Raw genomic sequence first — 22,144 nt, 5'->3', positions numbered from 1 at the left:
GTGGTTTCAGTCGTTAAGCACCAGCCTTCAGCTCAGGTCATGACCTCAGGGTCCTGGGATCGAGCCCCACATTGGGCTCCTTGCTTGGTGGGAAGCCTGCTTCTCCTTCTCCCACTACCTCTGCTTGTGTTCCCTCTCTTGCTGTACCTCTCTCTGTCAAATAAATGAATAAAATATTTTTAAAACAATAGAGAGGGTATCAGACGGGATAAAAAAATAAGTCCCATCAATATTCTATCTGCAAGAGACTCATTTTAGAACCAAAGACACCTCCAGATTTTAAGTGAGGGGGTGGAAAACAATTTACCATGCTAATGGACATCAAGAGAAAGCTGAGATGGCAATCCTTATATCAGACAAATTAGATTTTATTTTTTTTTAAAGATTTTATTTGTTTATTTCACAGACAGAGATCACAAGTAGGTAGAGAGGCAGGCAGAGAGAGAGAGAGAGAGGGACTCTCTCTCGATGTGGGACTTGATCCCAGGACCCTGAGATCATGACCTGAGCCAAAGGCAGCGGCTTAACCCACTGAGCCATCCAGTCGCCTGACAAATTAGATTTTAAACCAAAGAGTATAATAAGAGATGAGGAAGGATACTATATTATACTTAAAAGAGTCTATCCAACAAGAGATCTAACAATTTTAAATAGCTATGCCCCTAATATGGAAGCAGCCAATTATATAAGCCAATTAACAACAAAATCAAAGAAATACACTGACAATAATACAATAATAGTAGGTGACTTTAACACCCTCCTCACTGAAATGGACAGATCATCTAAACAAAAAACCAACACAGAAATAGAGGCTTTAAATGACACACTGGACCAGATGGACATCATAGATATACTCAGAACATTCTATCCCAAAGTAACAGAATACACATTCTTCTCTAGTGCACATGGAACATTCTCCAGAATAGATAACATCCTGGATCACGAGGTATTAACTGGTACCAAAAGACTGTGATCATTCCCTGCATATTTTCAGACCATACTCAATCTAGAACTCAATCACAAGATGAAAGTTGGAAAGTACTCTAATACAGGAGGCTAAAGAGCACCCTATTAAAGAATGAATGGGTCAACCAGGAAATTAAATTGAAAAAAATCATGGAAACAAATGAAAATGAAAATACAACTGTTCAGAATCTTGAGATGCAGCAAAGACAGTCCTAAGAGGAAAGCATATAGAAATACAAGCCTTCCTCAAGAAATAAGAAAAGTCTCAAATACACAACCTAAAACTACATCTAAAGGAGCTGGAGAAAGAACAGCAAAGAAAGCCTAAACCCAGCAGGAGAAGATAAATAATAAAGATCAGAGCAGAAGTCAATGAAATAGAAAACAAAAGAACAACAGAACAAATCAATGAAACTAGGAGCTGGTTCTTTGAATTAATAAATTGATAAACTCCTGGCCAGACTTATCAAAAATAAAAGAGAAAGGGTCCAAATGAGTAAAATCACTAATGAAAAAGGAGAGATCCCAAAGAAATACAAACAATTATAAGAATATATTATGAGCAACTATAAGCCAGGAAATTTGACAATTTGGAAGAAATGGATGCATTCCTAGAGACTATATACACAAACAGAACCAAGAAGAAATAGAAAACCTGAACAGACCCATAACCAGTAAGGAGATTGAAGTAGTCATCAAAAATCTCCCAAAAAACAAGAGCCCAGGGACAGACAGCTTCCCAGGCCATTTCTACCAAACATTTAAAGAGGAATTAATACCTATTCTCCTGAAACTGTTTCAAAAAATAGAAATGGAAGAAAAACTTCTAAACTTGTTTCATGAGGCCAGCATTGCCTTCATCCCAAAACCAAGGACTCCATCAAAAAGGAGAATTACAGACTAATATCCCTGATGAACATGGATGCAAAATTCTTACCAAAATACTAACCAATAGGGTCCAAAAGTACATTAAAAGGATTATTCACCACAACCAGGTGGGATTTAGTCCTAGGCTGCAAGGTTGATTCAACATCTGCAAATCAATGTGATACAACACATTAATAAAAGAAAGAACAAGAACCATATGATACTCTCAATAGAGACTGTAAAAGCATTTGACAAAGTAGATCATCCTTTCTTGATCAAAACTCTTCACAGTGTAGGGAAAGAGGTTATATACCTCAATATCATAAAAGCCATCTATGAAAAACCCACAGCGAATATAATTCCAAATGGGGAAAAACTGAGTTTTCCCCCTAAGTTCAGGAACATAGCAGGGGTGTCCACTATCACCACTGCTATCCAACATAGTACTAGAAGTCCTCCCTCAGCTATCAGAAATCATAAAGAAATAAAAGTCATCTGAATCAGTAGAGAAGAAGTCAAACTCTCACTCTTGGCAGATGATATGATACTTTATGTGGAAAACCCAAAAGACTCCACTTCACAACTGCTAGAATTCATACAGGAATTGAGTAAAGTGTCAGGATATAAAATCAATGCACAGAAATCAGTTGCATTTCTATACACCAACAGCAAGACAGAAGAAAGAGAAATTAAGGAGTTGATCCCATTTACAATTACAAAAAAAATAAGATATCTAGGAATAAATCTACCAAAGAGGCAAAGAATCTGTACTCAGAAAACTATAAAGTACTCATGAAAGAAATGGAGGAATACACAAAGAAATGGAAAAACGTTCTATGCTCATTTATTGGAAGAACAAATATTGTGAAAATACCTATGCTCCCTAGAGTAATCTACACAGTTAATAGCAATCCCTATTAAAATACCATCAGGATTTTTCACAGAGCTGGAACAAATAATCCTAAAATTTGTAAGTAACCAGAAAAGACCCCAAATAGCCAGAGGAAAGTTGAAAAAGAAAACCAAAGCTGACAATTCCCGACTTCAAGCTCTATTACAAAGCTGTAATCATCAAGACAGCATGGTACTGGCACAAACACAGACACAGAGATCAATGGAACAAAATAGAGAACCCAGAAATGGACCCGTAACTCTATGGTCAATCAATCTTCAACAAAGCAGGAAAGAAAGTCCAATGGGAAAAAAAAAAAACCATCTCTTCAACGAATGGTGTTGGGAAAATCAGATAGCCACATGCAGAAGAATGAAACTGGACCATTTTCTTACAACATACACAAAAATAGACTCAAAATGGATGAAAGACCTTAATGTAAGACAGGAATCCATCACAATCCTTGAGAACATCATAGCAACTTTTTCAACCTCAGCCATAGCAACTTCTTCCTAGAAACATCACCAAAAGCAAGGGAAGCAAGGGCAAAAACAAACTAGTGGGACTTCATCAAGATAAAAAGCTTTTGCACAGCAATGGAAACTGTCAACAAAACCAAAAGACAACTGACAGAATGGGAGAAGATATTTGCAAATGACATATCAGATAAAGGGCTAGTATCCAAAATCTATAACGAACTTATCAAACTCAACACCCAAAGAACAAATAATCTAATCAAGAAATAGGCAGAAGACATGAACAGACATTTTTGCAAAGAAGACATCCAAATGGACAATAGACACATGAAAAAGTGCTCAACATCACTCAGCACCAGGGAAATACAAATCAAAACCTCAATGAGATACCACCTCACATCAGTCAGAATGGCTAAAATTAACAAGTGTGAAAATGACAGATATTGGTGAGGATGTGGAAAAAGAGGAACCCTCTATACTGTTGGTGGGAAGGCAAGCTGTTTTCCACTCTGGAAAACAGTTATGTTAGTTCCTGAAAAGGTTGAAAATAGAGCTACCCTATGATCCAGCAAGTGAACTACTGGGTATTTACCCCAAAGATACAAATGTAGTGATCTGAAAGGGCACATTCACCCCAATGTTTATAGCAGCAATGTCCACAATAGCCAAACAAAATAAAGAGCCTAGATGTCCACCAATAGATGAATGGATAAAGAAGATGTAATATGTGTGTGTGTGTGTGTGTGTGTATACATATATGTGTGTGAATATATATATATATGTGTATATATATATACATATATATATATATATATATGGAATATTATGCAGCCATCAAAAATAGAATTTTGCCATTTGTAACGATGTGGATGGAACTAGAGGGTATTATGCTTACGCGAAATAAGTCAATCAGAGAAAGACAGTTATCATATGATCTCACTGATAATGAAGAATTTGAGAAATAAGACAGAAGATCATAGGGGAAGGAAGGGAAAAATGAAACAAGACGAAACCAGAGAGAGAGAAACCATAAAAAACTCTTAATCTCAGGAAACAAACTGAGGGTTGCTGGAGGGGAAGGTGGGAGGGGGAGGATGGGGTGGCTGGGTGATGGACATTGGGGAGGATATGTACTATGGTGGGCACTGTGACTAGTGTAAGACTGATGAATCATAGACCTGTACCCCTGAAACAAATAATACATTATATGTTAATTTAAAAAAAAAAAGCTTACAGGTTAGATAAATAGTCCTGATACTACCCTAACCCCACAGAACCTGGCAAAGGAGGTTGAGAGGGGAAGTGTCCAGTCATTGGAATAGAGGATACGGTGCCCAAAGCTCATATAATCTACTGCAACAACTGAAACCACAGCAGTATAATGGCACTTTCTCTGCCACTGATTTATTATTATTATTATTATTGTTGTTGTTGTTGTTATTAGGATTAAAATTGGTTTACAACATTATATTAGTTTCAGGTATACCACGTAATTCAATTTTTGTATATACTACAAAGTGGTCATCACCATAAGTCTAAATAACCATGTATCACCATACAATTGACTCACATTAACCATTTTGCCCACCCTCAATCCCGCTTCCCTCTGATAACAACCAATCTGTTCTCATATCTATGCGTTTTGATCATTTTTTTTAGATTCCATATATAAGTGAAATCATTCAGCACTGTCTTTCTCTGACTTATTAGACTTACTTCACTTAGCATAATACCTCAAACTCCACCCATGTTGTTGCAAATGATAAGGTTTTCTTCTTTTTTGATGGCTAAGTAGTACTCTGTTTTACACACACACACACATATGCCATTACATATATGATATGTATACCATACATACATACCAACTCACACATTTTTTATAAATTCATCCATGAACACTTAGGTTATTTCTATATCTTGGCTATTGTAAATAATGCTGCAATAAACATGGAGGTGCATATATATTTGCAAATTAGTGTTCTAGTTTTCCTTGGATAGATACTCAGATGTATAAGTGCTGGATTATATGTAGTTCTATTTTTAATTTTTTAAAGAACCTCCATATTATTTTCTGTAGTGGCAGAGCCAATTTACATTTCCACTGATAGTATACTAGTGTTCCTTTTCTCCACATCTTCTACAACACTTGTTATTTCTTGTCTTCTTGATTCTAGTTATTCTGACAGGTATAAGGTGATATTTAAATGTGGTTTTGATTTGCATTTCCCTGATGATTAGGGCTGTTGAGCACCTTTTCATGTGTGTTTGTCATCTGTATGACTTCCTTGGAAAAATGCCTCATCAGGTCTTCTGCCCATTTTTAAATTGGATTATTTGGGGGTTTTGGTGTTGACTAATATAAGTCCTTTATATATTTATATATTAACCCCTTATCAGATACATCATTTTTGAAAGTCTTCTTCCACTTAGTAGGTTGCCTCTTCATTTTTTTAAAGATTTTAAGTAATCCTGTACCTAATGTGGGGCTTGAACTCATATCCCCATGATCAAGAGTCATCACATGCTCCACTTAATGATCCAGCCAGGAGCTCTGGTTGCCTTTTCATTTTGTTAATGGTTTCCTTTGTTGTGAAGAAGATTTTTAGTTTTAGTTTTTTAGTTTTATGTAGTCCCACTATATATTTTCACTTTTGTTGCCCTTGCTTTTGGAGTTGGATCTAGAAATTCAATCCCAAGACCAATGTCAAGGAGCCTATGTCTTCTAGGAGATCTATGTTTTCAGATCTTACATTTAAGTTTTTAATCCATTTTGAGTTAATTTTTGTGTATGGTATAAGACAGTGTCTGGTTTCATTGTTTTCCATGTCCCTGTACAGTTTTCTCAACACCATTTACTGAAGAGACTGTCCTTTCCCCATTGTGTATTCTTGGCTCCTTTGTTGTAATTTAATGAGTACATATGTGTGGGTTTAGTTTTGAACTCTATTTAGTTCCATTTTTATGTGTCTGTTTCTATGCCAATACTATAATGTTTTGATTATCACAGGTTTGTAGTATAGTTTGAAATCAGGAAGTGTGATAATTCCAATTTTGTTCTCCCTTTCAAGACTGCTTTGGCTATTTGGTGTCTTCCATGGTTCCATACTAATTTTAAGATCTTTTGTTCTAGCTCTGTGAAAAATGCCATTGGGATTTTGATAGGGATTATACTGAATCTGTAGACTGCTTTGGGTAGTATGGACATTTTAACAATATTAATTCTTCCAATCCATAAGCATGGACTATTTTCTCATTTATTTGTGTCTTCTTCAGTTTCTTTCTTTCTTTCTTTCTTTTTTTTTTTTTAATATCAGTGGAGAACACCCACAGCTCTTTTTTTTTTTTTTTTAAGATTTATTATTTATTTACTTGACAGGCAGAGATTACAAGTAGGCAGAAAGGCGGGCAGAGAGAGAGGAGGAGGAAGCAGGCTCCCCGCTGAGCAGAGAGCCCAATGTGGGGCTCCATCCCAGGACCCTGGGATCATGACCCGAGCCGAAGGCAGAGGCTTTAACCCACTGAGCCACCCAGGCGCCCCACTTCTTCAGTTTCTTTCATAAATGTTTCATAGTTTTTAGTGTATAGGTCTTTCACATCCTTGGTTAAATTTATTCCCAAGAATTTTATTCTTTTGATGCAATTGTAAAAGGATTCTTTTCTTAATTTCTCTTTCTGATAGTTACTAGTGTGTAAAAATGCAACAGATTTTTGTATATTGATTTAGTATCCTGCTACTTCACTGAGTTTATTTATTCTAACAGGGTTTTTTTTGTTTTTTGTTTTTTGTTTTTGGTGTGTATATGGAGTATTTAAGGTCTTTCTTCTACATAGAGGATCATGGCATCTGTGAATATTGACAGTTTTATTTCCTTTCCAATTGGGATCCCTCCCATTCCCTTTTTTCCCTAATTCTGTGGCTAGGACTTCCAATACTACATTGCATAAAAGTAGTGAGAGTGAGCATCCTTCTTTTACTCCTTATACCCACCACTGAGTATAAAGTTAGCTGTGGGTTTCTCACATATAGTCTTTATTATGTTATTATGTCAAGGTAGTTTCCCTCTATACTCATTTGTAGAAAGGTTTTATCATAAACGGATAATCCATAAATGGATTTTGTCAAAAGCTTTTTCTGCATCTATTGAGATGATCATATGATTTCTATTCATCATTTTGTTAATGTAGCATACTACAGTGCTTGATTTGCTGATGTTGACCATACTTATATCCCTAGAATAAACCCCATTTGATCATGGTGTATAATCTTCTTAATGTATTACTGAATTCAGTTTGTTAATATTTTTTTGAGGATTTTGCATCTATATTCATCAAGGATATTGGTCCACAATTTTCTTTGTATTTTGGTGTCCCTGTCTGGATTTCATACCACGTAATGCTGGCCTCATTTTTCATAAAATGCATTTGGAAGGGTTCCCTTCTCTTTAGTTTTCTGGAAGAGTTGAGAAGGACAGGTATTAAATCTTCTTTGAATTCATCAGTGAAGCCACCTGGTCCTAGACTTTTCTTTGTTGGGGGACTTTTTAATTCTGATTCAATCTCCTTATTAGCAATAGTCTATTTAGATTTTCTGTTTCTTTATGATTCAATCTTGGAAGAGTTTCTAGAAATTTATTTATGTCTTCTAGGCTGTTTAACTTGTTGGCATATAATTGTTCATAGTAGTCTCATGATCCTTTATATTTCTGTGGTATGAGTTATAACTTCTCTTTTGATTCTGACTTTATCTGAGGCCTCTCGTTTTTATTGGTGAGTCTAGTTAGAAGTTTCTCATTTTTTAAAATATTTTCAAATATTTTAAAATAGAGTTCAACAGTTTCATTGATCATTTATATTGTTTTTTTTTTGTCTCTATTTTGTTTATTTCCACTTTGATCCTTATTATTTCTTCCCTTCTAAATTTGGCTTTTTTTTTTCAATTTCCTTAGATATACAGTTAGATTGTTCATTTGATATTTTTCTTGTTTCTTGAGGTCTTGAGTTAGGACTGTATTGCTATGTCTTCCGTCTTTAAACTGCTTTTGCTGCATCCTATATAAATTTTGGAATTTTTTTTTTTTTTTTTTGACAGAGAGTGACACAGCAAGAGAGAGGGAGCGCAGCAGAGGAGTGGGAGAGGGAGAAGCAGGCTTCCCACCAGGCAGGGAGCCCGATATGGGGCTCGATCCCAGAACCCTGGGATCATGACCTGAGCTGAAGGCAGATGCTTAATGAGTGAGCCACCCAGGCGCCCTGGAATGTTATATTTTAATTTTTATTTGTCTCAAAGTATTTTTTATTTTCCCTTTGATATTTATTGACCCCATGGTTTGTCACTAGCATATTATTTAATTTCCACATATCTGTGACATTTCCAGTTCACTGTAATCGATTTCTTTATTCTTTAAAGAATTTATTTATTTATTTGACAGAGAGAGAGAGAGAGAAAGAGAGGGAATACAAGCAGTGGGGGTGGGAGAGGGAGAAACAGGCTTTCTGCTGAGCAGGAAGCCTCATGCAGGGCTCAGTCCCAGGGTCCTGGGATTATGACCTGAACTGAAGGCAGACACCTAACAACAGAGCCACCCAGGTGCCCTTGTAATTGATTTCTAATTTCAGGCCACTGTTATTGGAAAAAATAATTGGTATTAGTTCAGTCTTCTAAAGTTTACAGTGATTTGTTTTATGCCCTAACTTGTGATCTATCTGGGAGAATGTGTACTTGAGAAGATGTGTATTCTGCTGCTTTTGAATGGAATATTCTATACATATTAAGTCCATCTAGCCTAATGTGTCCTTTAAGGCCAAGACTTCTTACTGATTTTCTGTCTCAATGATCTATCTATTGGTATAAGTGGGGTATTAAAGTCCACTACTATTATTATATTGCTGTTAATTTCTCCCTTTTGGTCTGTTAACATTTGCTTTATATATTTAGGTGCGCCTATGTGAGGTACGGAAGTATTTACAAACATTATATATTCTTTTGTTGGATTGAGCCCTTTATTATTATGTAATGTCCTTCTTTGTCTTTTCTTAGTCTTTGTCATAAAGTCTATTTTGTCTGATATAAGTACAGATATACCAGCTTCCTTTTTGTTTCCATATACATGTAATTTCTTCTATCCCTTCATTTTTAGTCTTTGTGTGTCCTTAGCTCTGAAGTGAGTCTCTTGTAGACAGACATAGATGGGTCTTTTTTTTTTTTTTTCTTTTAATCCATTCAGCCACTCTGTCTTTTGGTTGGAGAATTTAGTCCATTTACATTTAAAGTAATTATCAATAGGTAGGTACTTACTGGCATTCTGTGAACTGGTTTTTGTTTGTTTGTTTGTCTTGGCTGTTTTTGTAGTTCTCCTCTGTACCTTCTTCTTCTCTTGCTCTCTTCCCTTGTGGTTTGATGACTGTCTTTAGTGTTATGTTTAGATCCTTTTCTTATTATCTTTTGTGTATCTGTTATAAGTTTTTACTTAGTGATTATCATAAGGTACACATATAATGGTCTCTTTATATAGTAGTTTATTTTAAGTTGACAGCAACTTAAATTTGAACACATTCTAACAACTACATTTTTCATCCTCACCTCCCCATCCATGTTTTACATTTTTGGTGTCATATATTAAATCCTTTTATTTTCTGTATCACTTAACTTATTATAGTGAATTTTATTAATTTTGTTTTTTTAATTTTCATACTAGGTTAATCAATGGCTAATCTATTACTTTTACTGTATGTTTGCCTTTTCCAGTGAGATTTTTATTTTCACTTTTTTTTTTTAATTTTTAGTTAGTGCCTTTTTTTTTCAGCTTAAAGAAGTCCCTTTTAACATTTACTGTAAGGTTGGCTTGGTGGTGATAAACTCTCAGCTTTTACTTATCTGGAAAAGTCTTTATGTCTCCTTCAATTATAAATGATAAGAGTATTCCTGGTTGGAAGATGGGTTTTGTTTTGTTTTGCTTTTTTGTTTGTTTGTTTTGTATTTGTTTTGTTTTGTTTTTGTTTTGCCTTTAGTAGGGCTGGAGGAGAGTGTGGGGATGAGGCAAGGCTACTGGCACTAGCAAAGTGAAGTAAGCATGCAAAAATGGCATCCATCAACACCTCTTTCCTCAAAGGAAGTCCTACTAGATCCCTGCATCTCCCATAGATGTTTGGAGATCAGCTAATGAATCTCCTTAACAAACAGTCAAGGCACTTTTCAAACTGCTGCCTTTATACTGGCTCCCAGGGTAAGTGATCCAGCATACAACCCCTTTATGAACAGACTTTGTTCCCCATAGCTTTTGGGGTCTCCTGAATAAGCCCCATTAGATTTTGGAGCCAGGTGTTTTGGGGAGCTATTTTTCCAGGGTAGGTACCAAGGGTCTTGGTATCTGATGTGGGATGCAAACTCCTCACTCTCTAGAGAGAATCTCTATACTTGTGATATCCCTCCAGAAAACCCCCCTCTGCCTCTAATATCCACATCAATATAGCCCTTTTATTTTTTGTTGTGGAAGACCTCTTCAACTAGTTTTTAGGTCTTTTTCAAAGAGGATTGATTCATATATAGCTGTAGATTTGGTGTTTGTATATGGGAGGAAGTAAGTTTAGGCTATTCCTACAGTTGAACCTGCTATTGATTTTTAACTTCATCTCATGACAGTTTACTACAACCACCCAATCCACCTGCTAGAACAACATCCCACAATTTTAACTACCTGGTGTAATACAGAGGATTCATAAAGAGGTACAGTTCATCATCAATTAGAAGATGATGCTAAAGAAGAGAGATGCTTTGATTAAATACTATTTTTTCTCCTTCTTTAAAGTTTCTCTCTCAAAAAAATTATTTTATGGTGAATTTAGGTAAAGAACTGTTTACAACACGAAATAATTTTATATGAAAAGGCTATATATATATTTCACTGTTTCTAAAACAGTATCTGTTTTGTGTGACCAAAGAAATCCAGTGAACGACAAATGGAGATAAACATGCAACAGGAATCCAGGGCCCAGGAAAGCATGAGCACAGTAGGGCAAACACAAGCCTTCTCTTAACTCTTTCCTTTTCTACCACACCTGCTCTTGTTTCTCTCCCTTATTCCTTAATTTCACACCACCAGCTGCTCAGAGCCGATATTTTCACTTACCCCAATGGCAGTCTTAATGCTTTTCCTTGGAATTAAGGAGGGATGCTAAGGGATAAAACAACAACAACAACAACAACAACAAAAAAACCTTAGTTTGGCTTAATAAGAAAAATCTTAATTTGGAAAGATCTGTAAAAGGGAGAAAAGAAAAAAAGGGGAGGCTTCCCTTTGTCCCCAAATGTTACCTTACCATAATCAGTGACATCTCTGAATCAGTGTCTAAATGTAATGAAAATCCTCTGACTCATCTGTTACCCTCTAAGCAGCTTATTTTCACTCCAGTCAAAGCAACAGCCTCACCACAGACTGTTCAATTAATGTTACCAGTAGATTGATGTCCTGACATTACACTCTCAGTGGTCCAACTAGTTCAGGCATTACTGTTTTAAAAGACAGGATAGGACTGGCAAAATCAACCATAAATCCAAGTTATAGATCATGGGAAGAGAGAGGGCTCAGGAAATATATCATAGCTTTGTAGGTTTTAACAACTTAAGAAATTTTGACACAGTGTGAAAACTGTCTCTAGAGCTCAAATAATTGTCTAGTCTAAGTGAAATAAGAATTAAAATTTTGGTTTGAGTACAATGGTGGGGAGAAAACTCAACGTAGAATCATAACATCTGGTTCCAATTTTACTCCGCCATTTATTACCTGTGACTTTCAACATACTGCAGCTCTTACCCTGAATTTCAATATCTGAAAATTGGGAAAATTCAAGAGCATACATGAAGGTGTTAGTTATTGTGAGGATTTAACAATATAAAACATGCGAAAGCTAATAGCATAGTACCTGAAATGCAATAGATACTCAATAAACATTTTACAGAAACAATTTTCCTCTGCTGTAGCTGTGTGCTATCAACTCAGAACTTAAAATCCATTTTGAGGTGGGAAAAGAAACCTCTTCTTTCTGATACGGCCATTGGCTGACATCTGCATTGTGTGAAATATTAGGTCTCTCTTAACTTCTACTGTCAGATGTGAAATGATATAAAATTCATTCACATAATTTATTGAAAACCTACTTTCTTCCTCAACAGGCTTGCAGTCTAGCAGTAAGAGAGAAATACAAATTTTTTTCAATCTTGGGTATATGTATAATTGCCACAACAAAGCAGGCTCTGGTACAGTGGCAGAAGCAGGGGAAAGGAAGAGCGTAAGGGTCTGAGAGAACCAGGGAGGCTTTGGTGAGGAAGAGGACATGGACTCAGGCTTAGGGGTCAGAGAAGGAATTTGCCTTCTCTGTGTGTGTGAGAGAGAGGGGGTTTTTTCAGACAGAACCTAAAGAAATAACCAAACTCTAAAATATTTTAAAATATGTAAAAAGCTCTTTTTAAATACACCTACATTCTAAATTCATTTGGTTTATATACCCATAGTAAGTTATTTATAATTGTACACATATTTTCCCAGTGACTCTAACTTAGATAACTTAAAAGTAACAGAGGGATGCTTGGGTAGCTCAGTCAGTTAATTAAGCATCTGGCTTCAGCACAGGGCATGATCCTAGGGTCCTGGGCCTGTGTCAGTCTTCCTGATCAGCGGGGAGCCTGCTTCTTCCTTCTGCCTCTGCAGTTCCCCTTGCTTGGGCTTGCTCTCTCTCTCTCTCTCTGTCAAATAAATAAATAAATAAATAATCTTTAATTTAAAAAAGTAAGAGAGATATTTGTCTTCTTAGGTTATGAGAACTTCTATAGGAATAAATTGATAAAACCAATCAAACGGGGGCACCTAGCTGACCAGTCAGTAGAGCATGTGACTCTTGATCTCAGAGTTGTGGGTTCAATCCCCATGCTGCATGTAGAGATTACATAAAAAATCTTTAAAACAACAACAACAACAACCACATCAAACATTCTACTTTTACATACTTGTTTTAACTGGGAGATAACAGTTGAGCTAACTAGGAGACCCTTGATATTTGCTGTGTGGTCCTTGGTTTTCTTTCAAACCATGGTTCCATCTAGGGTCATATCATGATCATCATTATCATCACAATCATCACAGCAGCCAATACTTCTATGGTGTTTATGTACTAGACACTGTTGCAAGGGCTTGATCGGTAGAACCCCATTTATTCTCAAAAATGACCCCCCCAAAAATCCCACTGCCTTTTCAATTTTGTTAAAAATTTCTTACTTACTGAGCAGTTTTCCTTTGGCTAGAACATTCCCAGCACAGATTTAGAAACCATTTCTTATTTCTCTGTGAGGCATATGACAGGCTTGGTATATACCTTAATCGTGGCTAAATAAATAAACATCACTCTTCATAGGCTTTTACATTTTCACTTCATCTCATACTCACTACCTAGCTCTTAGCTTTTTCTCCAAACTACTTTTCACAAATAAACCAAATTTGTACTCTTCACAAGAGTTATGATATAGTGATACTTTGATAGGAACAATCAAGTCTCCTGAGAAGCTGTGGCCAAGTAGCTGTTGGACTTACTCCCTGAGTAAAGTGATTTGCTCCTGTGCCATACAAGCACTTCAGATCCCTGCTTCAGTAAAATGACCACCATGTACCTGTCTGGACTTTGAGACCATGTACAAAGAGTGAAATCAAAAACACTAAATCCAAAAGTCTATTACTTTACATGACTGCTGAGGTTAGAAGACAGCACAATGTGTAATCTATATAATGAGAATATAGCAGTAATATTTAGGAATAAAGTTTAAAAACCACTACTACCAAATTTCTTTTTTATATTACCTTCATGCCTCAAATGTGTACTTTTCACATAGAACTCCCATATTTCCCTATGCCTGCAAATAACCTACTATGAGAAAAATTTAACACTGCAACTCCTGCATCTACCACCCTTAAAATGAGATGATTAGGAAATCGAAAGCTAAATTATATGTCTGAGTACTAACATGCCTACAAATAGTATAAACTATACATGCAGAAATAGTAAAAAACTCTTGATTATCACAGAAAAGTTAATCTTAATTTTAAAGCATCAACAGAAAGAATTTTAATACTTTTTAGAATTTTAATAAATTTTAGTCAAAAGCTATTTCATGATTCCATCTTCTTTTTTCATGAAATGATTACATCATTTAATACATGTAACATTTTTAGAATAGTGTCTGCATATGTGTGGTAGCCAACTTTCCCCATTTTAATAATAGTTATTTGGCTTAAAGGACTCAATTTTCATAATAGACCAACCACTTAGGACATTCAGTGTAAAATGTCCTCAAAAGAGTTGGTTCTTGAAGTTAGAAGGGTCACCAAAAAGAATCCACAGTGTTGGGCTATGTTTAGCTTGTCACTCCTAATGTCAGAATGACAAAACTGATTTGACCATAAACAGTCTCAAAAATGCCAGTGTGCTTTGGGGAAACGTCAACTTGGTCCAACCACTGTGAACCTGCAACTCTGAGAGCACGGTATCAAACTTCTTAAGGAGGGTAGTGGCAGAATGTGGACCTCAGAGTCCAGTTAAACAAAAGTTAAATTGCTTTTTAATTAAAAATATATACACTCCAGAAACCCTAATAATTTGGGTAGTATTTGAAAATAACAGCTTCAACAAATATGATTTCTAAAGATTTCTGGCCATTCAGACCTGCTGTTCTACGGGTGTGAAATAAAACACCAGGCTTCATCCCACTGAAATATGAGAGGCAGAGAGCTCGTTTTAACTATTCATACGTCTGTGTTGGCTTTACAGATAAAGATCAACTCAATGGCATTTTAGAAAATTAGTTGTGTCTAATCCCCAGTGTCTTAGTTGACATTTCCTTTATTAATAGAACAGGATACACATGGCTGTGTGCAACCTCTTACTGGGTCTGTTGTGACTGTTGTAGCTGCCTGCAAAGTGCAGCTTCTCTGTGAAGTAAACTGGGCTGCTCCAAGGGAAAGAAAACTTTGCCAGCCTCCTTGTTAGCTTTCTCTATTTTAAACATTGATGTTTCTTGAGTATTTGCAGATTTCTCAAAAGTCTTTTAATATCTAAGTAACAAAACCAGATGTTAAACATGGATCTTGGGCATTATTATTATTATTTTTAAAAGATTTTATTTATTCATTTGACAGACGGAGAGGCAGAAAGGCAGGCAGAGAGAAAGAGGGGGAAGCAGGCTCCCCGCTGAGCAGAGAGACCTATGCAAGTCTCCATCCAGGGACCCTGGTGTCTTGACCTGAGCCAAAGGCAGAGGTTTTAACCCACTGAGCCACCCAGGTGTCCTGGATCTTGGGTATTATACATACCTAATGAATCCCTTGAACTCTACCTCAAGAACCAATGATGAACTATATGTTGGCTAACTGAACACAATAAAAAGATATATAAACAACAATCTCTAAAATACCTCCCCCCAAACTATCTTTAATATTTTGCTAACATATAACTTTCCCAAACAAAAAGCGTAACTGGTAATTTTTATTATTTAACCCTCACCCCACCAACCACTCTCCAAAATCTTGTAAGTCATCCAATAGCAAACAAACAGATAAATAATAATTAGGTCTCCATTTCTTTCCTTTATTTTTTCCCATTATCTATCTTTTTTCCTTCATTTTTTACTTTCTCATTTTCTTTCTCTTGAATATCTGAACATTATTTGCTTTTCCATTTCTAGAACCATTTCATTCGTTTTTTGCATAAAACAACAACAAAAAAATGGAATGGCTAATAAACATACGAAAACATGCTCAACATCATGGATCAGGAGAAGGTAAAAGAAAGTAACACCAAGATAACACATTCCCTTCCAAACTGAAAAACATAAGTTGACAGACCCCAATGGTAGGGAAACTGACATTCTAATGTATGGTTAATAGTGCAGTTATTTTCAAGGGTGGCAATTTCTTTCTGAAACCAAAATGTGCATAGCTTTTGATCCAGCAATTCTACTTTTTAAAATGCATCCTACAGAAATACTTGTAAAACTATGTAATCATATCCATAATAATGACCATATATAGAATCTGTTGATTAAATTATTATATAGCTATAGTATCATGCATTTTTTTTTTTAGTATCATGCAATTTTAAAAAATAATGAAGTAAACCTATATTGCAGATATGGAAGAATTCCCACAATTTGTTTTTAGTGAATAAGAACAAACAGCAAAATGATATCTATAGCATGCTCTTTCACTAATTTACAAATACATATATGCATAGGTATATTTAAGCACAAATATCTCAAATTTATTTATTTTTAGATTCATTTATTTATTTGAGAAAGAGAGAGAGAGCAGAGGGGGATGGGGAGAGAGAATCTGAAACAGGCTCTTAAATAAGTGCGGAGCTGGATGCTGGGGCTCAATCCCACAACCTGGGGATCATGACCTGAGCAAAAATCAAGAGTTGGACACATAACTGATTGAGCCATGAGGTTCCCCAATACCTCAAATTTAATGTCTATAAAATTGAACTACTTATCTTTTCCCCAACACTGTCCACTATCTTACTAAACAACACCTCTATCACTTGCTCATTCAAGAAAGAGGACATCTTCCTCTTTTGTATTCTTTACCTCCAATCCAATCCTAATCTTCAAATCTGTGTACTTCTCATTGTCACCACCACCATTACCCCTGCTAAGTCTCCATCAGTTTTGCCTGATTTTGACAATAGCTTCCTATTAATTTGTTGTCCTCTACTCTTGCAATTTCTTAATCTATTTTTATACTCCTTTTTAAAATTAACATATATTATTTGTTTCAGGGGTATAAGTCTGTGATTCTTCAGTCTTACACAATTCACAGTGCTCACCATACCACATCCCTCCCCAATGTCCATCACCCCCACGCCATCACTGTCACCCTCTTCCACTCCAGCAAACACAACTGGGATCATGTCTCTCCATGTCTAAAACCCTCATGGTATCACTTTGCACTTAAAATCTATCTCCTTAAAAAACAAAAACAAAAACAAAAACAAAAAAACTATCTCCTTTCTTCAGCCTACACAATATGCATTATCTCAACAATGACTACTTCTCCAACCAATGGCATTATTATTGTAACAGCAATAGTAATATTATTGTCAAACATTTCCTCACTTAGATTTCAAAAGAACTGTTTAAGAAATACAGCTATTAGTAACTACACTGAAGACAGTCATGGGTTTATCCCAGGATGAACCATTTGAAAGTTATCTCTTGCCCAGATCTTGCTCCCCTCCAATCTATTCTCCACACAGCCTCAGGAAACATAATCAAGAGGTAATATATTCAAGACATTCCATTGCTTAAAAGCCTTCAGTGGTACAGACTGACCTGATCTGGTCTCCACTTAGCTCTCCAACCTTATCTCATGCCACTATACCTCGATTAATATACTTGTGCTAAGTGAACCCTTCTTAGTGCTCAAATACACCAATCTCTTCATCAGTCTCTTCTTCATCTTAGAACTTTGTATGTGCCTCTCTGCCTGAAACATTTTTCCTTCTATGCTTATATGGCTGGCTCCTTCTATATTTTCAGTCTCAGCTTAAATGTCATTTTCAAAGAGTCCTTCCTTGACCAGTAAGTAACCTACTCCTACCTTTCTTTCTCATTGTGCCTTACTCATTTCCTTTATATCCCTTGACACAAGTTGAGGTTGGTTTTTTACTTATTTGCATTTATCTTCCTAATAATCTGCAAGTTCTATGCAACACAGCAATAGTGAAAGCGTAGTGATAGCATTGCTAGAGGAAGCTATGAGTCATGCCTGCAAAGTCAGGAAGACCTCTTAGAATATAGCATTAAGTCCTGAACTTAAAGGAATGAGCAAGGAAAGGAAATGAGGAAGGCCATTTCAGGTTAAGGGGACAATTGGTGAAGCTAGACAAAAGCATGTAAAAGAATGTCAAATTCCAAAAGACTGTATATTTGGGGTCTGAGGCGGGAAACAAGAAAGGGTAATTTAGCCAAATGGGGACATGAGGCTGGAAAGATAGATACAACCAGGTGGTAAAGGACTAAGGAGACTTTTGTCCTATGAACACTGGAGAGCCACAGACAACTTAAATGAAGAAATACTAGATTTATAATTCAGATAGAGAAAGAGGAGAAAATATTAGACTATCTTCTAATAAACAAATTATAGCCCTAAGTCCCCTCATTAGTAAAGATACACAATACCATCCAAAAATGGGATAAATTAGTTTTTAATTAAAGATGAATATATAGGCAAAAATACATGTAAATACGTATACATTCTATTACATTTTAAGAGGTTAACTTTTTTAAAATAATGTAGTTTTAGGAACTTTCCAAAGGAACTGGCAACAAAATTGTGACTGACTTTCACTAGCAATGTAGCTAGTTTACAGAGCCTGGAGCAGAGTCATTTGCCCTAAATAATAATAGAAAAAAATTTGAGACTTATAATCCATGTGTCACTTTGGTAAACTTTACACAGTAAGTTCTATGATTTAGAGAAAAACAAAAACATTTCAAGACACTTGTATATAAAGAAAAGCCCTTAAACTGACAGATTTTTAAAAGACTTAGAAAATACATGAAATTCAGTATTTTCCATTTAGAAATTCATCCAATAATCTGGAAAAAAAACAGTAAATATGAAAAAGTCTCTTTAAAAAAAATCAGAATTTAGATATGACCTGATTTGACCCCAAATTCCACTGGACATTCCGTTACCAAGTAATTAGAACTCTACAGTGTACTTGTTCAATTTGTTTGTACTATGTAAAATTGATTTTTTTCTTTAATACTAAAATTTGGTCCATCTGTTGGGAAAACAGAAAATGTTCTAAATATATACAAAGAGTGGAAATGCTTCATTCCACTGGCTGTATCCTGTGGTATATGCATTTTCATCAGTATGTTTGTCTTGCAGACAAAATGAATATCAGATGGTGGTTTTGAAAAAGGGCAGACCTAACATGAGGTGATTAGTTTCAAAAACAGATTTTTATTCTTGATAAATTATTACCAAATACAATCATCTGTTGATTGAGGATATAAAACAGATTGGTCATACTATAACCCACAGGTTAAATGAAAAACGGAAATAATAAGTTTATTTAACATGGTCTTGCATTAGGTTCCCAGCAGTACAAATCTAAGGCAAATAATTAGATTTCCAATTTAAAGATATACATTTGTTAAGCCAGACATTTCCTGAGGTCATCTATTTCTCTGTTGGCTAGTCTCATTGACTGGCAATGTATTTAGGACATTTTCACTTAGAACTTTCTATTACTACCTATACCTTTTACATCACTCTGATCAAGCCAGTATTGTAGTTAGCTTCAGGGATAATGCAGAGGGCAAAGGACTGATTGTGATGATTCCTGGTCACAAATTAGATTCAAATACATGGTCCCATAGACTTAAAGGAATTAATGCCTTATAAATAAATCCCTGGTGAAAAAAATCAAGAATTTACTTGGAGACAACTGGTAAACCAAATAAATCTTATACAAACTATCCTGTACTAAGTAAATAAATGGGACAATAAATACAGTACACTCAATTTCTTAAATACTTATTCTCCTTTTTCCCCACTTAATTTTATGGTGAAAAATAAGTTAAAAGACAACTGCTCTGATCAATAGTATATCCTATTTTTACTGAGCATACTGCCCCCCTTCCTCCTCCTCTATTTCTTCAGTAATTTACAGCTTTGCTATGTAATGTCTCTCCAGGGAGCAAAGAATCCCATTACAGATGATTCCTCTGTGCAGACTTCAACTCTATAAATCAACAGGCTGAGCTCTCTAACAGATTTTAAATCCCTGCTTGAGTTAGACTGGGACAACCTGTAAATTGGTGGGGCTGGAAGGAGGAGGAGGAAGGAAAGTTTGATACCAAAGTAAATTCCAGGAAAAGAGCTTATAACACAGTTTGTGTTTTTGTTAACTTCTCCAGTAACTACTGTGTCCTGATTCAGAATAGGGAGGTCCAGAAATAGTAAAAATTGAGAAAGTACCTCCAAAGGAGATTTTCTCCTCAGAAGAACATTCTCAAGGGATTTTAACAAGCCCAGCAGAGTGTATCAGAAGCAATAATAAGCTGGGCTAATGCCTCATTGGAGATAAGATTTCTAAATGGAATAGAGTACCTTAAAAAAGATAAAGTTGGGGGCACCTGGGTGGCTCAGTGGGTTAAGCCTCTGCCTTCAGCTCAGGTCATGATCTCAGGGTCCTGGGATCGAGTCCCACATCGGGCTGTCTGCTTGGCGGGGAGCCTGATTCCCCTCTCTCTCTGTCTCTCTGCCTACTTGTGATCTCTCTCTCTCTCTGTCAAATAAACAAAAATCTTTAAAAATAAAAAATTAAAAAGTTAAAAAAAAAAGATAAAGTTGTTTGACAAAGGTAGGGGTGGTATTTTTAAAATAAACCTCTGAGAATTAGATGGCTCATGAGAATTTATTTACTTACAGAACTTTATTTGCCCTTATTACTCAAAAAAAAAAATCCTCTAGAAATCCATGGATGATGTAAAAGGATTTTGAGAAATTGCCATTACTTTTTGTATAGCACAGGTCTCACTTAAAATAATCATTAACAATAATAAGAAGGAGAATGTAAGGTATATTAATTATATAAAAACTCATATTTTAATAAGAATATTACACATACTACACCAACACTGATCACATTAAGAAATTTACTCTGGCTGATTTCCATTATTAAAAATCAACATGATGTGGTTTTAAATGTTCCTCATAAAAAAAATAACATTATGTTCAAGTTGAGTCAAATGTTTATTGAAATACAATAGTAAGAAAAATAGGGATAGGGAAGGCAATTCAATATTCTAAACCAGAATGTTTCTAAGAGTCAATTTTATGTAAGACACCATCACAGGATCCTAGTAACAGGATTTATCTCCTCTACCCTAGCTTACTACTATTTCATTCTGTCTAAACATTTTGCTTTGAGTTTTCCCCCAGATCTCTGGCCAATTAATCCTCCTAAAACGTTACTCTAATCATGAATTAATAAAATCTGGAATGATACTTGCCTTTACTTAGTTCTATGGTCTCAGGGAATAACCTGATGACTATGACCAATTATTCTGAAAACAAACTCATCCTAAAGGAAGGAGGAAAATGAATGGATTGGGACAAGTCACTTCTAGACAAACTACTCTCAGCAAATGCTTTTGTTAGTCACTATTTTCCTCTGAGTATAAAAATAATAGCACATGATTATTAAACTAAAAAAGGTTTTAGAAGATAGCCTAATGGAACACTTAATACAGGTATGATTATCAATTTTATGTAATTCTCTATAAGGTCCTTTTTCTTCTCCAGTATCACTTCTCCAGGCTCCCACCCTAACTTTCAAACATTGCTTTTGATTACTGTGACTACCGACAGGCTGAACCACTTCCAGGACAGTTTTGCTCCTCTAGTGTAAACCTGAGGGACTTTCTCTAACAATCTTCGCCGCAGCTGGTTTTTTGGAAGGGATCTCACTGTCAATCTTTATTCCAAAAGTGTTCCGAAGTCAACATTTTCTTTAGCATGGATTATTATGTAGGGACTTTCCTGTGCTGCCAGGAAACTTCAGACTGAACTTTTGAATGGAAGAAAAAAGCCTTAGGGCACAACTGGGCACCCATGTTTAAGAATGGTGTGTTTGTTTTAAATTGGTGCTCCATCTCTGAAGTTCAGGAGGGACCTTAAAAAAAAAAAAATCAATGTTTAAAAAGATCCAATTTCCTTGCACCTTTGGTCAAGAGTTCACAGTTACTTCCTCTGTTAGAAGCAGCACTAACTTACCTTAGCAATAGCAAAGAAATTTAAAACCAATGGGTTCTCTTTTCTCCATCTATTGGTTCATCAGTAAATTAACTTTCCTCTAAAACTATTTTGCCTTTGTATGCAAGAGC

The 22,144-nt window shown here is 35.6% G+C and overlaps 1 protein-coding gene across 2 annotated transcripts in view; it reads right to left on the bottom strand.

The window, feature by feature from the left end:
• Positions 1 to 22,144, bottom strand: part of SLC25A21 (solute carrier family 25 member 21) — a 494,918-nt gene that overhangs the window by 334,132 nt on the left and 138,642 nt on the right. The window contains exon 2 of one of the 2 annotated variants that reach the window (XM_082737815.1): positions 11,328 to 11,372. The exons of the other annotated variant lie outside the window; for it this stretch is intronic. The gene's annotated coding sequence lies outside the window, so the exon portion shown is untranslated. The remainder of the gene's footprint in view (positions 1 to 11,327; positions 11,373 to 22,144) is intronic. 2 annotated transcript variants of the gene reach the window in all.

Source organism: Mustela nivalis, assembly GCF_964662115.1.
Source record: "Mustela nivalis genome assembly, chromosome: 6".
In the NCBI taxonomy this organism is placed as follows: domain Eukaryota; kingdom Metazoa; phylum Chordata; class Mammalia; order Carnivora; family Mustelidae; genus Mustela; species Mustela nivalis.
This window is presented reverse-complemented; position numbering and strand designations above follow the sequence as displayed.